This window comes from Oncorhynchus nerka, linkage group LG23, assembly GCF_034236695.1.
Source record: "Oncorhynchus nerka isolate Pitt River linkage group LG23, Oner_Uvic_2.0, whole genome shotgun sequence".
Classification (NCBI taxonomy): Eukaryota; Metazoa; Chordata; class Actinopteri; order Salmoniformes; family Salmonidae; genus Oncorhynchus; species Oncorhynchus nerka.
The window spans coordinates 4,250,501-4,258,000 of NC_088418.1; the positions used below are offsets into that span (position 1 = coordinate 4,250,501).

At 46.9% G+C, this 7,500-nt stretch overlaps 1 protein-coding gene across 1 annotated transcript in view; it reads right to left on the reverse strand.

Moving 5' to 3' along the window:
- jag1b (jagged canonical Notch ligand 1b) overlaps positions 1-7,500 on the reverse strand; it is a 41,446-nt gene that overhangs the window by 33,561 nt on the left and 385 nt on the right. The gene's annotated exons all lie outside the window — the stretch shown is intronic.

The window sequence follows — 7,500 nt, forward strand, 5'->3', positions numbered from 1 at the left end:
GGTCTGTCCTTAATACAGAGATGGGAGGAGAGTCTGTCCTTAATAAAGAGAGAGATGGGGAGAGGTCTGTCTGTAATAAAGAGATGGGGAGAGGTCTGTCCTTAATAACGAGATGGGGAGAGGTCTGTCTGTAATAAAGAGATGGGGAGAGGTCTGTCTGTAATAAAGAGATGGGGGAGAGGTCTGTCTGTAATAAAGAGAGATGGGGAGAGGTCTGTCTGTAATAAAGAGATGGGGAGAGGTCTGTCCATAATAAAGAGATGGGAGAGGTCTGGTCATAATAAAGAGATGGGGGAGAGGTCTGTCTGTAGTAAAGAGATGGGGAGAGAGTCTGTCTGTAATAAAGAGATGGGGAGAGGTCTGTCTGTAATAAAGAGATGGGGAGAGGTCTGTCTGTAATAAAGATATTGGGAGAGGTCTGTCTGTAATAAAGAGATGGGGAGAGGTCTGTCCGTAATAAAGAGATGGGGAGAGAGGTCTGGCCGTAATAAAGAGATGGGGAGAGGTCTGTCTGTAATAAAGAGATGGGGAGAGGTCTGTCTGTAATATAGAGATGGGGAGAGGTCTGTCCCTAATAAAGAGATGGGGGAGAGGTCTGTCTGTAATGAAGAGATGGGGAGAGGTCTAGCTGTAATAAAGAGATGGGGAGAGAGTCTGTCTGTAATGAAGAGATGGGGAGAGGTCTGTCTGTAATAAAGAGATGGGGAGAGGTCTGTCTGTAATAAAGAGATGGGGAGAGGTCTGTCTGTAATAAAGAGATGGGGAGAGGTCTGTCTGTAATAAAGAGATGGGGAGAGGTCTGTCTGTAATAAAGAGATGGGGAGAGGTCTGTCTGTAATGTCTGTAATAAAGAGATGGGGAGAGGTCTGTCTGTAATAAAGAGATGGGGAGAGGTCTGTCTGTAATAAAGAGATGGGGAGAGGTCTGTCTGTAATAAAGAGATGGGAGAGTCTGTCTGTAATAAAGAGATGGGGAGAGGTCTGTCCCTAATAAAGAGATGGGGGGAGAGGTCTGTCCGTAATAAAGGTCTGATAATAAAGAGATGGGGAGGAGTCTGTCCGTAATAAAGAGATGGGGAGAGGTCTGGCTGTAATAAAGAGATGGGGAGAGGTCTGTCCATAATAAAGAGATGGGGAGAGGTCTGTCTGTAATATAGAGATGGGGAGAGGTCTGTCTGTAATAAAGAGATGGGGAGAGGTCTGTCTGTAATGAAAGAGATGGGGAGAGATCTGTCCGTAATAAAGAGATGGGAGAGGTCTGTCCTAATAAAGAGATGGGGAGAGGTCTGTCTGTAATGAAGAGATGGGGGAGGTCTGTCCTTAATAAAGAGATGGGGAGAGGTCTGTCTGTAATAAAGAGATGGGGAGAGGTCTGTCCTTAATAACGAGATGGGGAGAGGTCTGTCTGTAATAAAGAGATGGGGAGAGGTCTGTCTGTAATAAAGAGATGGGGAGAGGTCTGTCTGTAATAAAGAGATGGGGAGAGTCTGTCTGTAATAAAGAGATGGGGAGAGGTCTGTCCATAATAAAGAGATGGGGAGAGGTCTGGTCATAATAAAGAGATGGGGAGAGGTCTGTCTGTAGTAAAGAGATGGGAGAGGTCTGTCTGTAATAAAGAGATGGGGAGAGGTCTGTCTGTATTAAAGAGATGGGGAGAGGTCTGTCTGTAATAAAGATATTGGGAGAGGTCTGTCTGTAATAAAGAGATGGGGAGAGGTCTGTCCGTAATAAAGAGATGGGGAGAGGTCTGGCCGTAATAAAGAGATGGGGAGAGGTCTGTCCATAATAAAGAGATGGGGAGAGGTCTGTCTGTAATATAGAGATGGGGAGAGGTCTGTCCCTAATAAAGAGATGGGGAGAGGTCTGTCTGTAATGAAGAGATGGGAGAGTCTAGCTGTAATAAAGAGATGGGGAGAGGTCTGTCTGTAATGAAGAGATGGGGAGAGGTCTGTCTGTAATAAAGAGATGGGGAGAGGTCTGTCTGTAATAAAGAGATGGGGAGAGGTCTGTCTGTAATAAAGAGATGGGGAGAGGTCTGTCTGTAATAAAGAGATGGGGAGAGGTCTGTCCATAATAAAGAGATGGGGAGAGGTCTGTCTGTAATAAAGAGATGGGGAGAGGTCTGTCTGTAATAAAGAGATGGGGAGAGGTCTGTCTGTAATAAAGAGATGGGGAGAGGTCTGTCTGTAATAAAGAGATGGGGAGAGGTCTGTCCCTAATAAAGAGATGGGGAGAGGTCTGTCTGTAATAAAGAGATGGGGAGAGGTCTGTCCGTAATAAAGAGATGGGAGAGGTCTGGCCGTAATAAAGAGATGGGGAGAGGTCTGTCCATAATAAAGAGATGGGGAGAGGTCTGTCTGTAATATAGAGATGGGGAGAGGTCTGTCTGTAATAAAGAGATGGGGAGAGGTCTGTCTGTAATGAAGAGATGGGGAGAGATCTGTCCGTAATAAAGAGATGGGGAGAGGTCTGTCCCTAATAAAGAGATGGGGAGAGGTCTGTCTGTAATGAAGAGATGGGGAGAGGTCTGTCTGTAATAAAGAGATGGGGAGAGGTCTGTCTGTAATGAAGAGATGGGGAGAGATCTGTCCGTAATAAAGAGATGGGGAGAGGTCTGTCCCTAATAAAGAGATGGGGAGAGGTCTGGCTGTAATAAAGAGATGGGGAGAGGTCTGTCCGTAATATAGAGATGGGGAGAGGTCTGTCTGTAATATAGAGATGGGGAGAGGTCTGTCTGTAATATAGAGATGGGGAGAGGTCTGTCTGTAATAAAGAGATGGGGAGAGGTCTGTCTGTAATAAAGAGATGGGGAGAGGTCTGTCTGTAATATAGAGATGGGGAGAGGTCTGTCTGTAATAAAGAGATGGGGAGAGGTCTGTCTGTAATATAGAGATGGGGAGAGGTCTGTCTGTAATATAGAGGTGGGGAGAGGTCTGTCTGTAATATAGAGATGGCGAGAGGTCTGTCTGTAATATAGAGATGGGGAGAGGTCTGTCTGTAATATAGAGATGGGGAGAGGTCTGTCTGTAATAAAGAGATGGGGAGAGGTCTGTCTGTAATAAAGAGATGGGGAGAGGTCTGTCTGTAATAAAGAGATGGGGAGAGGTCTGTCTGTAATAAAGAGATGGGGAGAGGTCTGTCCCTAATAAAGAGATGGGGAGAGGTCTGTCTGTAATAAAGAGATGGGGAGAGGTCTGTCCGTAATAAAGAGATGGGAGAGGTCTGGCCGTAATAAAGAGATGGGGAGAGGTCTGTCCTTAATAAAGAGATGGGGAGAGGTCTGTCTGTAATATAGAGATGGGGAGAGGTCTGTCTGTAATAAAGAGATGGGGAGAGGTCTGTCTGTAATGAAGAGATGGGGAGAGATCTGTCCGTAATAAAGAGATGGGGAGAGGTCTGTCCCTAATAAAGAGATGGGGAGAGGTCTGTCTGTAATGAAGAGATGGGGAGAGGTCTGTCCTTAATAAAGAGATGGGGAGAGGTCTGTCTGTAATAAAGAGATGGGGAGAGGTCTGTCCTTAATAACGAGATGGGGAGAGGTCTGTCTGTAATAAAGAGATGGGGAGAGGTCTGTCTGTAATAAAGAGATGGGGAGAGGTCTGTCTGTAATAAAGAGATGGGGAGAGGTCTGTCTGTAATAAAGAGATGGGGAGAGGTCTGTCCATAATAAAGAGATGGGGAGAGGTCTGGTCATAATAAAGAGATGGGGAGAGGTCTGTCTGTAGTAAAGAGATGGGGAGAGGTCTGTCTGTAATAAAGAGATGGGGAGAGGTCTGTCTGTAATAAAGAGATGGGGAGAGGTCTGTCTGTAATAAAGATATTGGGAGAGGTCTGTCTGTAATAAAGAGATGGGGAGAGGTCTGTCCGTAATAAAGAGATGGGGAGAGGTCTGGCCGTAATAAAGAGATGGGGAGAGGTCTGTCCATAATAAAGAGATGGGGAGAGGTCTGTCTGTAATATAGAGATGGGGAGAGGTCTGTCCCTAATAAAGAGATGGGGAGAGGTCTGTCTGTAATGAAGAGATGGGGAGAGGTCTAGCTGTAATAAAGAGATGGGGAGAGGTCTGTCTGTAATGAAGAGATGGGGAGAGGTCTGTCTGTAATAAAGAGATGGGGAGAGGTCTGTCTGTAATAAAGAGATGGGGAGAGGTCTGTCTGTAATAAAGAGATGGGGAGAGGTCTGTCTGTAATAAAGAGATGGGGAGAGGTCTGTCCATAATAAAGAGATGGGGAGAGGTCTGTCTGTAATAAAGAGATGGGGAGAGGTCTGTCTGTAATAAAGAGATGGGGAGAGGTCTGTCTGTAATAAAGAGATGGGGAGAGGTCTGTCTGTAATAAAGAGATGGGGAGAGGTCTGTCCCTAATAAAGAGATGGGGAGAGGTCTGTCTGTAATAAAGAGATGGGGAGAGGTCTGTCCGTAATAAAGAGATGGGAGAGGTCTGGCCGTAATAAAGAGATGGGGAGAGGTCTGTCCATAATAAAGAGATGGGGAGAGGTCTGTCTGTAATATAGAGATGGGGAGAGGTCTGTCTGTAATAAAGAGATGGGGAGAGGTCTGTCTGTAATGAAGAGATGGGGAGAGGTCTGTCCGTAATAAAGAGATGGGGAGAGGTCTGTCCCTAATAAAGAGATGGGGAGAGGTCTGTCTGTAATGAAGAGATGGGGAGAGGTCTGTCTGTAATAAAGAGATGGGGAGAGGTCTGTCTGTAATGAAGAGATGGGGAGAGATCTGTCCGTAATAAAGAGATGGGGAGAGGTCTGTCCCTAATAAAGAGATGGGGAGAGGTCTGTCCCTAATAAAGAGATGGGGAGAGGTCTGGCTGTAATAAAGAGATGGGGAGAGGTCTGTCCGTAATATAGAGATGGGGAGAGGTCTGTCTGTAATATAGAGATGGGGAGAGGTCTGTCTGTAATATAGAGATGGGGAGAGGTCTGTCTGTAATAAAGAGATGGGGAGAGGTCTGTCTGTAATAAAGAGATGGGGAGAGGTCTGTCTGTAATATAGAGATGGGGAGAGGTCTGTCTGTAATAAAGAGATGGGGAGAGGTCTGTCTGTAATATAGAGATGGGGAGAGGTCTGTCTGTAATATAGAGATGGGGAGAGGTCTGTCTGTAATTTAGAGATGGGGAGAGGTCTGTCTGTAATAAAGAGATGGGGAGAGGTCTGTCTGTAATAAAGAGATGGGGAGAGGTCTGTCTGTAATATAGAGATGGGGAGAGGTCTGTCTGTAATATAGAGGTGGGGAGAGGTCTGTCTGTAATATAGAGATGGCGAGAGGTCTGTCTGTAATATAGAGATGGGGAGAGGTCTGTCTGTAATATAGAGATGGGGAGAGGTCTGTCTGTAATATAGAGATGGGGAGAGGTCTGTCTGTAATATAGAGATGGCGAGAGGTCTGTCTGTAATATAGAGATGGGGAGAGGTCTGTCCTTAGTAAAGAGATGCTCTGGTTTTTTGACACCACACTCCACAAATCAAGTCCTGCAGGCACTAGTTTTATCTTCTCTTGATTATGGCCAAGTGCTGCAATGAAAGACCTAGTGAAGCTGCATCTGGGCCCAGAACAGAGCGGCGTGTCTTGCTCTTCATTGTAATCAGAGGGCTGATATAAATACTATGCACGGAAGTCTCTCTTGGCAAACAGGATAGACCGACACTTCTTTTTTTAATAAGAAACATTAATGTGTTGAAACTGGCACACTTACCCCCACACACTTACCCCACACACTTACCCCCACACACTTACCCCCACACACTTACCCCACACACTTACCCCCACACACTTACCCCCACACACTTACCCCACACACTTACCCCCACACACTTACCCTCGCACACTTACCCCACACACTTACCCTCGCACACTTACCCCACACACTTACCCCCACACACTTACCCTCGCACACTTACCCCACACACTTACCCTCGCACACTTACCCCCCACACACTTACCCCACACACTTACCCCCACACACTTACCCCACACACTTACCCCCACACACTTACCCTCGCACACTTACCCCACACTTACCCACACACTTACCCCCACACACTTACCCCCACACACTTACCCCCACACACTTACCCCACACACTTACCCCCACACACTTACCCCACACACTTACCCCCACACACTTACCCCCACACACTTACCCACACACTTACCCCCACACACTTACCCCACACTTACCCCCCCCACACACTTACCCTCGCACACTTACCCCACACACTTACCCTCGCACACTTACCCCCACACTTACCCCACACACTTACCCCCACACACTTACCCCACACACTTACCCCCACACACTTACCCTCGCACACTTACCCCACACACTTACCCCACACACTTACCCCCACACACTTACCCTCGCACACTTACCCCCCACACTTACCCCGCACACTTACCCTCGCACACTTACCCCACACACTTAACCCCGCACACTTACCCTCGCACACTTACCCCACACACTTACCCCCACACACTTACCCCACACACTTACCCCACACACTTACCCCACACACTTACCCCCACACACTTACCCCACACACTTACCCCCACACACTTACCCCCACACACTTACCCCACACACTTACCCCACACACTTACCCCCCACACTTACCCCCACACTTACCCCCCACACTTACCCCCACACACTTACCCCCACACACTTACCCCCCACACACACTTACCCCCACACACTTACCCCCACACACTTACCCACACTTACCCCCCACACACTTACCCCCACACACTTACCCCCACACACTTACCCCCACACACTTACCCCCTACACACTTACCCCCACACACTTACCCCCACACACTTACCCCCACACACTTACCCCCACACACTTACCCCCACACACACTTACCCCCACACACTTACCCCCACACACTTACCCCACACACTTACCCCCACACTTACCCCCACACACCCCACACCCCCACACACTTACCCCCACACACTTACCCCACACACTTACCCCACACACTTACCCCCACACACTTACCCCCACACACTTCAAGGAAACGTACCGTATTAATTTATACTTTTATTTATTATTTATTTATTAGTTATATTTTTAGAGCGTGGATCTCCATCTTACCTTAACCTGGTTTCAATAAACAGATAAAGCAACATCCTGACAGCACAACGCCTCTCCACCCATTGGACCTACTTGTTATGCGGTCTCTCTGTTGTGCAGTTGGTAGAGCGTGGCACTTGCAATGCCAGGACATTGGGTTAGATTCCCGGGTGCACAAGTACGTAAAATGTATACATACATTACTGTCCTTTTGAATAAAAGCATCTGCTATATGGCATATGTATAGGTAAGTGATAGATACACACACTACATGTTCATGTTTATAATTGTCAAATATTTTAATGGCAATGTATTTTTTGCTATATGTCAGACCCCAGTAAGACTAGCTGGACATAAAGAATGAGAATCATTCAAGATATTCTATTTAGAGAGCTTCAATTAAATGGGTTGT